Here is an 11,336-nt window from a genome sequence, read left to right on the forward strand (position 1 = left end):
TGGCCACCTAGTGGAGGAGACAGGTGTGAGAGTGCTTTTCTCTCACCCATGGTAGTGGAGGGCCCGTCTTGGCTCAAGCCAATCTCAAAGCTAGGAAAGACACCTGTTTTGTTGAGTGGTCTTCACCAGGGTGTGATTCTTCCAGGAAGGCCTGTTTGGAGGCCGGCTATGGATCCCATGTAGGAATTGTACCCTGGGCCCCAGGCTGTAGATCAAGACTGGCTTGAGAGCTCTGCTCATGGGCAGTGGAGGGTGCCAAAGCGACTTTGGCTTGCAAGGGTGCGTTTCTGGTCATTGGAAGCCATGTGTGTTGCAACTTGTCTTGGGACGTGCCAGGCTCTCTGGCTTGCCCTTGGCGTCCCACAGAAGTTAGCTTGTGTTGATGCAGTGTTCAACTTGGCTTGTAAGTCAAAATTTCCAGTACCCTTGAACATGGGCTTTCCCATGAAGACAGACTGACAGAGAGTGGCATCAATCCAGAGACAGAAGCAGAGACAAAGACAGAGACAGAGAGAGAAACCAGGAGTAAGAGAAAGAGACATGGGCAAAGAAAGAGAGTGAGAGAGGAGGTCTGGTGGACCCAGAAGGCCTGCCATGTCCTGTGGTGAAGGCCTCAGAGGAGACTTTAAGCAGTTTGAGCTCGGTCCCTCAGCATTCCTAGCAGGAGAAGGATGCAGATTTCGGGTAGCTTTGCCCACCTGGTTGTCAGAGATGTTGAGATGGGAAGAGAGAGGCTTGGTTTGGCTAGTGAGCATGGCCAGAGCTGCGTCCTAAGACTTGAGCTTGAGCCAGCAAGGTGAGCTTGCCCTGGTTTGTGAACCCCGTGCACAGTGTTAGAGGGTTGAGGTCCTCAGAGCTGGCCATGGTTTTTGTTTTTGTTTTTTTTTTTTTTGTTTTTTTTTTTTTTCTCGGGAGGAGTCTGCTTGCTTGCCTGCAGTGCAGTTCCTTGATGTGTTGGCCGGGCCGAACCTGGTGGTTTGATTGCAGAGAGGGGCCAAGGTGATGTGAAAGGGCACAAAAAGAGGGAGCCAGGGCAAGGACAGGCTCTGAGACCCTGGTGAAAAGCTGTCAACGCTGTGGCAAGCCATGCTTGAGGGTGAGGGCAGGGCAGGAGTGGTGAGAGAGCAGATGTGATCTGATGTTCCCATTGAGACGAGCCAGGCCCAGCCATCCATCCCAGAGCCAGTTGCCTGCTTCCCACTGTAATGTTGGCATGTGCTTTGATGTCTTCACAGTGTGGCATTGCGTGGCCTGCACGGCCATAGTGCGGAGAGAATGGCCCAGCATCCTTTGCCCAGGGCTGATGGCACCTGAGTGGGCCTCGAGGGAAGTTGCTTGGTGTTGGTGACCTGCAGGAGAAGGCCTGGGGCCCAAGGTAAGCCTCCCATGCATTGTCCCAGGTGCTCAGGATCCTGGGGTCTTGGTGGTGCTGCGAGGACTTACCATCCCTGCATCCCGGGCCTGTCAGCACCTGTAGCAGACTCAGGGCCTCAAGTTGCTTCCCATTTCCATGCAGGGACCCGTTGCAACCTGCCAAAGGACGGGGCATGTCTTGGTATTTCTCGCACTCCCCAACACCCACCCTGTCCTGAATGCCCTGAAAATCCCTGTGCAAGGGCACTCCAGCGTGCTTGGATCGATGATGATTTCCAGTCAAACATTCCTTGGAAAAGCTGAACAAAATGAGTGAAAACTCAGTACCGCCGCTCTCATCGAAACTGAGGTCCTGCACCTTGGCTCACCCAAGTCCTCTGGGAGTCAGACACAGGCCTGAGAACCGCTGCGCTGCTCCTGCCCCCCTCCAGCAGTAGCCAGACTCTCTTCCCATGGGCTTGATCTCTGCCCCACTCTGCTCGCCATCACGGGCATGGGGAATAGAGAATACTTGGGGTTTGCTGGCAAGCAAGCGGCCATCCCCACTCTCCCAAGCCAGACTGACAGCTAGACATGGGACCTTGGACCTTGGGCTCTCTTGTAGGCACTCTAGAAATATGCTAGCTTCGCACACTCACAAGAAACAGGCGTGCTGACCTGGGTAGAAATCTGCACACTGGAGGCCTGTGGTGGAGTAGGTTGACCAGGGGACACTAAGGTCAGACTGCTGGCCTCCTGGTGGAGGAGACAGGTGTGAGAGTGCTTTTCTCTCACCCATGGTAGTGGAGGGCCCGTCTTGGCTCAAGCCAATCTCAAAGCTAGGAAAGACACCTGTTTTGTTGAGTGGTCTTCACCAGGGTGTGATTCTTCCAGGAAGGCCTGTTTGGAGGCCGGCTAGGGATCCCATGTAGGAATTGTACCCTGGGCCCCAGGCTGTAGATCAAGACTGGCTTGAGAGCTCTGCTCATGGGCAGTGGAGGGTGCCAAAGCGACTTTGGCTTGCAAGGGTGCGTTTCTGGTCATTGGAAGCCATGTGTGTTGCAACTTGTCTTGGGACGTGCCAGGCTCTCTGGCTTGCCCTTGGCGTCCCACAGAAGTTAGCTTGTGTTGATGCAGTGTTCAACTTGGCTTGCAGTCAAAATTTCCACTACCCTTGAACATGGGCTTTCCCATGAAGACAGACTGACAGAGAGTGGCATCAATCCAGAGACAGAAGCAGAGACAAAGACAGAGACAGAGAGAGAAACCAGGAGTAAGAGAAAGAGACATGGGCAAAGAAAGAGAGTGAGAGAGGAGGTCTGGTGGACCCAGAAGGCCTGCCATGTCCTGTGGTGAAGGCCTCAGAGGAGACTTTAAGCAGTTTGAGCTCGATCCCTCAGCATTCCTAGCAGGAGAAGGATGCAGATTTCGGGTAGCTTTGCCCACCTGGTTGTCAGAGATGTTGAGATGGGAAGAGAGAGGCTTGGTTTGGCTAGTGAGCATGGCCAGAGCTGCGTCCTAAGACTTGAGCTTGAGCCAGCAAGGTGAGCTTGCCCTGGTTTGTGAACCCCGTGCACAGTGTTAGAGGGCTGAGGTCCTCAGAGCTGGCCATGGTTTTTGTTTTGGTTTTTTTTTTTTTTTTTTCTCGGGAGGAGTCTGCTTGCTTGCCTGCAGTGCAGTTCCTTGATGTGTTGGCCGGCCGAACCTGGTGGTTTGATTGCAGAGAGGGGCCAAGGTGATGTGAAAGGGCACGGAGGGAGGGAGCCAGGGACGGACAGGCTCTGAGACCCTGGTGAAAACCTGTCACCGCTGTGGCAAGCCATGCTGGAGGGTGAGGGCAGGGCAGGAGTGGTGAGAGAGCAGATGTGATCTGATGTTCCCATTGAGACGAGCCAGGCCCAGCCATCCATCCCAGAGCCAGTTGCCCGCTTCCCACTGTAATGTTGGCATGTGCTTTGATGTCTTCACAGTGTGGCATTGCGTGGCCTGCACGGCCATAATGTGGAGAGAATGGCCCAGCATTTTTTGCCCAGGGCTGATGGCACCTGAGTGGGCCTCAAGGGAAGATGCTTGGTGTTGGTGACCTGCAGGAGAAGGCCTGGGGCCCAAGGTAAGCCTCCCATGCATTGTCCCAGGTGCTCAGGATCCTGGGGTCTTGGTGGTGCTGCAAGGACTTACCATCCCTGCATCCCGCGCCTGTCAGCACCTGTAGCAGACTCAGGGCCTCAAGTTGCTTCCCATTTCCATGCAGGGACCCGTTGCAACCTGCCAAAGGACGGGGCATGTCTTGGTATTTCTCGCACTCCCCAACACCCACCCTGTCCTGAGTGCCCTGAAAATCCCTGTGCAAGGGCACTCCAGCGTGCTTGGATCGATGATGATTTCCAGTCAAACATTCCTTGGAAAAGCTGAACAAAATGAGTGAAAACTCAGTACCGCCACTCTCATCGAAACTGAGGTCCTGCACCTTGGCTCACCCAAGTCCTCTGGGAGTCAGACACAGGCCTGAGAACCGCTGCGCTGCTCCTGCCCCCCTCCAGCAGTAGCCAGACTCTCTTCCCATGGGCTTGATCTCTGCCCCACTCTGCTCGCCATCACGGGCATGGGGAATAGAGAATACTAGGGGTTTGCTGGCAAGCAAGCGGCCATCCCCACTCTCCCAAGCCAGACTGACAGCTAGACATGGGACCTTGGACCTTGGGCTCTCTTGTAGGCACTCTAGAAATATGCTAGCTTCGGACACCCATAAGAAACAGGCGTGCTGACCTGTGTAGAAATCTGCACACTGGAGGCCTGTGGTGGAGTAGGTTGACCAGGGGACACTAAGGTCAGACTGCTGGCCTCCTGGTGGAGGAGACAGGTGTGAGAGTGCTTTTCTCTCACCCATGGTAGTGGACGGCCCGTCTTGGCTCAAGCCAATCTCAAAGCTAGGAAAGACACCTGTTTTGTTGAGTGGTCTTCACCAGGGTGTGATTCTTCCAGGAAGGCCTGTTTGGAGGCCGGCTATGGATCCCATGTAGGAATTGTACCCTGGGCCCCAGGCTGTAGATCAAGACTGGCTTGAGAGCTCTGCTCATGGGCAATGGAGGGTGCCAAAGCGACTTTGGCTTGCAAGGATGCGTTTCTGGTCATTGGAAGCCATGTGTGTTGCAACTTGTCTTGGGACGTGCCAGGCTCTCTGGCTTGCCCTTGGCGTCCCACAGAAGTTAGCTTGTGTTGATGCAGTGTTCAACTTGGCTTGCAGTCAAAATTTCCACTACCCTTGAACATGGGCTTTCCCATGAAGACAGACTGACAGAGAGTGGCATCAATCCAGAGACAGAAGCAGAGACAGAGACAGAGACAGAGACAGAGGGAGAAACCAGGAGTAAGAGAAAGAGACATGGGCAAAGAAAGAGAGTGAGAGAGGAGGTCTGGTGGACCCAGAAGGCCTGCCATGTCCTGTGGTGAAGGCCTCAGAGGAGACTTTAAGCAGTTGAGCTCGGTCCCTCAGCATTCCTAGCAGGAGAAGGATGCAGATTTCGGGTAGCTTTGCCCACCTGGTTGTCAGAGATGTTGAGATGGGAGGAGGGAGGCTTGTTTTGGCTAGTGAGCACGGCCAGAGCTGCGTCTTAAGACTTGAGCTTGAGCTAGTAAGGTGAGCTTGCCCTGTTTTGTGAACCCCGTGCACAGTGTTAGAGGGTTGAGTTCCTCAGAGCTGGCCATGATTTTTGTTTTGGTTTTTGTTTTTTTATTTTTTTTCTTGAAAAGACTCTGTTTGCTTGCCTGCAGTGCAGTTCCTTGATGTGTTGGCCAACCGAACCTGGTGGTTTGATTGCAGAGAGGGGCCAAGGTGATGTGAAAGGGCACGGAGGGAGGGAGCCAGGGCAAGGACAGGCTCTGAGACCCTGGTGAAAACCTGTCACCGCTGTGGCAAGCCATGCTGGTTGGTGAGGGCAGGGCAGGAGTGGTGAGAGAGCAGATGTGATCTGATGTTCCCACTGAGACGAGCCAGGCCCAGCCATCCATCCCAGAGCCAGTTGCCCGCTTCCCACTGTAATGTTGGCATGTGCTTTGATGTCTTCACAGTGTGGCATTGCGTGGCCTGCACGGCCATAGTACGGAGAGAATGGCCCAGCATCCTTTGCCCAGGGCTGATGGCACCTGAGTGGGCCTCGAGGCAAGTTGCTTGGTGTTGGTGACCTGCAGGAGAAGGCCTGGGGCCCAAGGTAAGCCTCCCATGCATTGTCCCAGGTGCTCAGGATCCTGGGGTCTTGGTGGTGCTGCGAGGACTTACCATCCCTGCATCCCGGGCCTGTCAGCACCTGTAGCAGACTTCGGGCCTCAAGTTGCTTCCCATTTCCATGCAGGGACCCGTTGCAACCTGCCAAAGGACGGGGCATGTCTTGGTATTTCTCGCACTCCCCAACACCCACCCTGTCCTGAGTGCCCTGAAAATCCCTGTGCAAGGGCACTCCAGCGTGCTTGGATCGATGATGATTTCCAGTCAAACATTCCTTGGAAAAGCTGAACAAAATGAGTGAAAACTCAGTACCGCCGCTCTCATCGAAACTGAGGTCCTGCACCTTGGCTCACCCAAGTCCTCTGGGAGTCAGACACAGGCCTGAGAACCGCTGCGCTGCTCCTGCCCCCCTCCAGCAGTAGCCAGACTCTCTTCCCATGGGCTTGATCTCTGCCCCACTCTGCTCGCCATCACGGGCATGAGGAAAAGAGAATACTTGGGGTTTGCTGGCAAGCAAGCAGCCATCCCCACTCTCCCAAGCCAGACTGACAGCTAGACATGGGACCTTGGACCTTGGGCTCTCTTGTAGGCACTCTAGAAATATGCTAGCTTCGGACACCCACAAGAAACAGGCGTGCTGACCTGTGTAGAAATCTGCACACTGGAGGCCTGTGGTGGAGTAGGTTGACCAGGGGACACTAAGGTCAGACTGCTGGCCTCCTGGTGGAGGAGACAGGTGTGAGAGTGCTTTTCTCTCACCCATGGTAGTGGAGGGCCCGTCTTGGCTCAAGCCAATCTCAAAGCTAGGAAAGACACCTGTTTTGTTGAGTGGTCTTCACCAGGGTGTGATTCTTCCAGGAAGGCCTGTTTGGAGGCCGGCTAGGGATCCCATGTAGGAATTGTACCCTGGGCCCCAGGCTGTAGATCAAGACTGGCTTGAGAGCTCTGCTCATGGGCAGTGGAGGGTGCCAAAGCGACTTTGGCTTGCAAGGGTGCGTTTCTGGTCATTGGAAGCCATGTGTGTTGCAACTTGTCTTGGGACGTGCCAGGCTCTCTGGCTTGCCCTTGGCGTCCCACAGAAGTTAGCTTGTGTTGATGCAGTGTTCAACTTGGCTTGCAGTCAAAATTTCCAGTACCCTTGACCATGGGCTTTCCCATGAAGACAGACTGACAGAGAGTGGCATCAATCCAGAGACAGAAGCAGAGACAGAGACAGAGACAGAGACAGAGAGAGAAACCAGGAGTAAGAGAAAGAGACATGGGCAAAGAAAGAGAGTGAGAGAGGAGGTCTGGTGGACCCAGAAGGCCTGCCATGTCCTGTGGTGAAGGCCTCAGAGGAGACTTTAAGCAGTTGAGCTCGGTCCCTCAGCATTCCTAGCAGGAGAAGGATGCAGATTTCGGGTAGCTTTGCCCACCTGGTTGTCAGAGATGTTGAGATGGGAGGAAGGAGGCTTGTTTTGGCTAGTGAGCACGGCCAGAGCTGCGTCCTAAGACTTGAGCTTGAGCTAGTAAGGTGAGCTTGCCCTGTTTTGTGAACCCCGTGCACAGTGTTAGAGGGTTGAGTTCCTCAGAGCTGGCCATGATTTTTGTTTTTGTTTTTGTTTTTTTATTTTTTTTCTTGAAAAGAGTCTGCTTGCTTGCCTGCAGTGCAGTTCCTTGATGTGTTGGCCAGACCGAACCTGGTGGTTTGATTGCAGAGAGGGGCCAAGGTGATGTGAAAGGGCACGGAGTGAGGGAGCCAGGGCAAGGACAGGCTCTGAGACCCTGGTGAAAACCTGTCACCGCTGTGGCAAGCCATGCTGGTTGGTGAGGGCAGGGCAGGAGTGGTGAGAGAGCAGATGTGATCTGATGTTCCCACTGAGACGAGCCAGGCCCAGCCATCCATCCCAGAGCCAGTTGCCCGCTTCCCACTGTAATGTTGGCATGTGCTTTGATGTCTTCACAGTGTGGCATTGCGTGGCCTGCACGGCCATAGTACGGAGAGAATGGCCCAGCATCCTTTGCCCAGGGCTGATGGCACCTGAGTGGGCCTCGAGGCAAGTTGCTTGGTGTTGGTGACCTGCAGGAGAAGGCCTGGGGCCCAAGGTAAGCCTCCCATGCATTGTCCCAGGTGCTCAGGATCCTGGGGTCTTGGTGGTGCTGCGAGGACTTACCATCCCTGCATCCCGGGCCTGTCAGCACCTGTAGCAGACTTCGGGCCTCAAGTTGCTTCCCATTTCCATGCAGGGACCCGTTGCAACCTGCCAAAGGACGGGGCATGTCTTGGTATTTCTCGCACTCCCCAACACCCACCCTGTCCTGAGTGCCCTGAAAATCCCTGTGCAAGGGCACTCCAGCGTGCTTGGATCGATGATGATTTCCAGTCAAACATTCCTTGGAAAAGCTGAACAAAATGAGTGAAAACTCAGTACCGCCGCTCTCATCGAAACTGAGGTCCTGCACCTTGGCTCACCCAAGTCCTCTGGGAGTCAGACACAGGCCTGAGAACTGCTGCGCTGCTCCTGCCCCCCTCCAGCAGTAGCCAGACTCTCTTCCCATGGGCTTGATCTCTGCCCCACTCTGCTCGCCATCACGGGCATGGGGAAAAGAGAATACTTGGGGTTTGCTGGCAAGCAAGCAGCCATCCCCACTCTCCCAAGCCAGACTGACAGCTAGACATGGGACCTTGGACCTTGGGCTCTCTTGTAGGCACTCTAGAAATATGCTAGCTTCGGACACCCACAAGAAACAGGCGTGCTGACCTGTGTAGAAATCTGCACACTGGAGGCCTGTGGTGGAGTAGGTTGACCAGGGGACACTAAGGTCAGACTGCTGGCCTCCTGGTGGAGGAGACAGGTGTGAGAGTGCTTTTCTCTCACCCATGGTAGTGGAGGGCCCGTCTTGGCTCAAGCCAATCTCAAAGCTAGGAAAGACACCTGTTTTGTTGAGTGGTCTTCACCAGGGTGTGATTCTTCCAGGAAGGCCTGTTTGGAGGCCGGCTAGGGATCCCATGTAGGAATTGTACCCTGGGCCCCAGGCTGTAGATCAAGACTGGCTTGAGAGCTCTGCTCATGGGCAGTGGAGGGTGCCAAAGCGACTTTGGCTTGCAAGGGTGCGTTTCTGGTCATTGGAAGCCATGTGTGTTGCAACTTGTCTTGGGACGTGCCAGGCTCTCTGGCTTGCCCTTGGCGTCCCACAGAAGTTAGCTTGTGTTGATGCAGTGTTCAACTTGGCTTGCAGTCAAAATTTCCAGTACCCTTGACCATGGGCTTTCCCATGAAGACAGACTGACAGAGAGTGGCATCAATCCAGAGACAGAAGCAGAGACAGAGACAGAGACAGAGACAGAGAGAGAAACCAGGAGTAAGAGAAAGAGACATGGGCAAAGAAAGAGAGTGAGAGAGGAGGTCTGGTGGACCCAGAAGGCCTGCCATGTCCTGTGGTGAAGGCCTCAGAGGAGACTTTAAGCAGTTGAGCTCGGTCCCTCAGCATTCCTAGCAGGAGAAGGATGCAGATTTCGGGTAGCTTTGCCCACCTGGTTGTCAGAGATGTTGAGATGGGAGGAAGGAGGCTTGTTTTGGCTAGTGAGCACGGCCAGAGCTGCGTCCTAAGACTTGAGCTTGAGCTAGTAAGGTGAGCTTGCCCTGTTTTGTGAACCCCGTGCACAGTGTTAGAGGGTTGAGTTCCTCAGAGCTGGCCATGATTTTTGTTTTTGTTTTTGTTTTTTTATTTTTTTTCTTGAAAAGAGTCTGCTTGCTTGCCTGCAGTGCAGTTCCTTGATGTGTTGGCCAGACCGAACCTGGTGGTTTGATTGCAGAGAGGGGCCAAGGTGATGTGAAAGGGCACGGAGTGAGGGAGCCAGGGCAAGGACAGGCTCTGAGACCCTGGTGAAAACCTGTCACCGCTGTGGCAAGCCATGCTGGTTGGTGAGGGCAGGGCAGGAGTGGTGAGAGAGCAGATGTGATCTGATGTTCCCACTGAGACGAGCCAGGCCCAGCCATCCATCCCAGAGCCAGTTGCCCGCTTCCCACTGTAATGTTGGCATGTGCTTTGATGTCTTCACAGTGTGGCATTGCGTGGCCTGCACGGCCATAGTACGGAGAGAATGGCCCAGCATCCTTTGCCCAGGGCTGATGGCACCTGAGTGGGCCTCGAGGCAAGTTGCTTGGTGTTGGTGACCTGCAGGAGAAGGCCTGGGGCCCAAGGTAAGCCTCCCATGCATTGTCCCAGGTGCTCAGGATCCTGGGGTCTTGGTGGTGCTGCGAGGACTTACCATCCCTGCATCCCGGGCCTGTCAGCACCTGTAGCAGACTTCGGGCCTCAAGTTGCTTCCCATTTCCATGCAGGGACCCGTTGCAACCTGCCAAAGGACGGGGCATGTCTTGGTATTTCTCGCACTCCCCAACACCCACCCTGTCCTGAGTGCCCTGAAAATCCCTGTGCAAGGGCACTCCAGCGTGCTTGGATCGATGATGATTTCCAGTCAAACATTCCTTGGAAAAGCTGAACAAAATGAGTGAAAACTCAGTACCGCCGCTCTCATCGAAACTGAGGTCCTGCACCTTGGCTCACCCAAGTCCTCTGGGAGTCAGACACAGGCCTGAGAACCGCTGCGCTGCTCCTGCCCCCCTCCAGCAGTAGCCAGACTCTCTTCCCATGGGCTTGATCTCTGCCCCACTCTGCTCGCCATCACGGGCATGGGGAAAAGAGAATACTTGGGGTTTGCTGGCAAGCAAGCAGCCATCCCCACTCTCCCAAGCCAGACTGACAGCTAGACATGGGACCTTGGACCTTGGGCTCTCTTGTAGGCACTCTAGAAATATGCTAGCTTCGGACACCCACAAGAAACAGGCGTGCTGACCTGTGTAGAAGTCTGCACACTGGAGGCCTGTGGTGGAGTAGGTTGACCAGGGGACACTAAGGTCAGACTGCTGGCCTCCTGGTGGAGGAGACAGGTGGTGAGAGTGCTTTTCTCTCACCCATGGTAGTGGAGGCCCGTCTTGGCTCAACCCAATCTCAAAGCTAGGAAAGACACCTGTTTTTTTGAGTGGTCTTCTCCAGGGTGTGATTCTTCCAGGAAGGCCTGTTTGGAGGCCGGCTAGGGATCCCGTGTAGGAATTGTACCCTGGGCCCCAGGCTGTAGATCAAGACTGGCTTGAGAGCTCTGCTCATGGGCAGTGGAGGGTGCCAAAGCGACTTTGGCTTGCAAGGGTGCGTTTCTGGTCATTGGAAGCCATGTGTGTTGCAACTTGTCTTGGGACGTGCCAGGCTCTCTGGCTTGCCCTTGGTGTCCCACAGAAGTTAGCTTGTGTTGATGCATTGTTCAACTTGGCTTGCAGTCAAAATTTCCAGTACCCTTGAACATGGGCTTTCCCATGAAGACAGACTGACAGAGAGTGGCATCAATCCAGAGACAGAAGCAGAGACAGAGAGAGAAACCAGGAGTAAGAGAAAGAGACATGGGCAAAGAAAGAGAGTGAGAGAGGATGTCTGGTGGACCCAGAAGGCCTGCCATGTCCTGTGGTGAAGGCCTCAGAGGAGACTTTAAGCAGTTTGAGCTCGGTCCCTCAGCATTCCTAGCAGGAGAAGGATGCAGATTTCGGGTAACTTTGCCCACCTGGTTGTCAGAGATGTTGAGATGGGAGGAGGGAGGTTTGGTTTGGCTAGTGAGCACGGCCAGAGCTGCGTCCTAAGACTTGAGCTTGAGCCAGCAAGGTGAGCTTGCCCTGGTTTGTGAACCCCGTACACAGTGTTAGAGGGTTGAGGTCCTCAGAGCTGGCCA

At 54.6% G+C, this 11,336-nt stretch overlaps 5 non-coding genes across 5 annotated transcripts; all 5 read left to right on the forward strand.

The window, feature by feature from the left end:
• The first annotated feature begins 1,633 nt into the window (after positions 1–1,633).
• On the forward strand, positions 1,634–1,727 carry LOC131903151 (small nucleolar RNA SNORD116). Its single transcript, XR_009377405.1, has one exon. It is a non-coding gene; the product is annotated as a small nucleolar RNA SNORD116 (small nucleolar RNA).
• Positions 1,728–3,721: 1,994 nt separating this feature from the next.
• On the forward strand, positions 3,722–3,815 carry LOC131903047 (small nucleolar RNA SNORD116). Its single transcript, XR_009377307.1, has one exon. It is a non-coding gene; the product is annotated as a small nucleolar RNA SNORD116 (small nucleolar RNA).
• A 2,004-nt stretch (positions 3,816–5,819) lies between these two features.
• Positions 5,820–5,913, forward strand: LOC131903152 (small nucleolar RNA SNORD116). The gene has a single exon (XR_009377406.1). It is a non-coding gene; the product is annotated as a small nucleolar RNA SNORD116 (small nucleolar RNA).
• A 2,005-nt stretch (positions 5,914–7,918) lies between these two features.
• On the forward strand, positions 7,919–8,012 carry LOC131903154 (small nucleolar RNA SNORD116). The gene has a single exon (XR_009377408.1). It is a non-coding gene; the product is annotated as a small nucleolar RNA SNORD116 (small nucleolar RNA).
• Positions 8,013–10,017: 2,005 nt separating this feature from the next.
• LOC131903155 (small nucleolar RNA SNORD116) lies at positions 10,018–10,111 on the forward strand. Its single transcript, XR_009377409.1, has one exon. It is a non-coding gene; the product is annotated as a small nucleolar RNA SNORD116 (small nucleolar RNA).
• The last annotated feature ends 1,225 nt before the right edge of the window (positions 10,112–11,336 follow it).

The sequence above is a fragment of the Peromyscus eremicus genome, chromosome 1, assembly GCF_949786415.1.
Source record: "Peromyscus eremicus chromosome 1, PerEre_H2_v1, whole genome shotgun sequence".
Taxonomy (NCBI): domain Eukaryota; kingdom Metazoa; phylum Chordata; class Mammalia; order Rodentia; family Cricetidae; genus Peromyscus; species Peromyscus eremicus.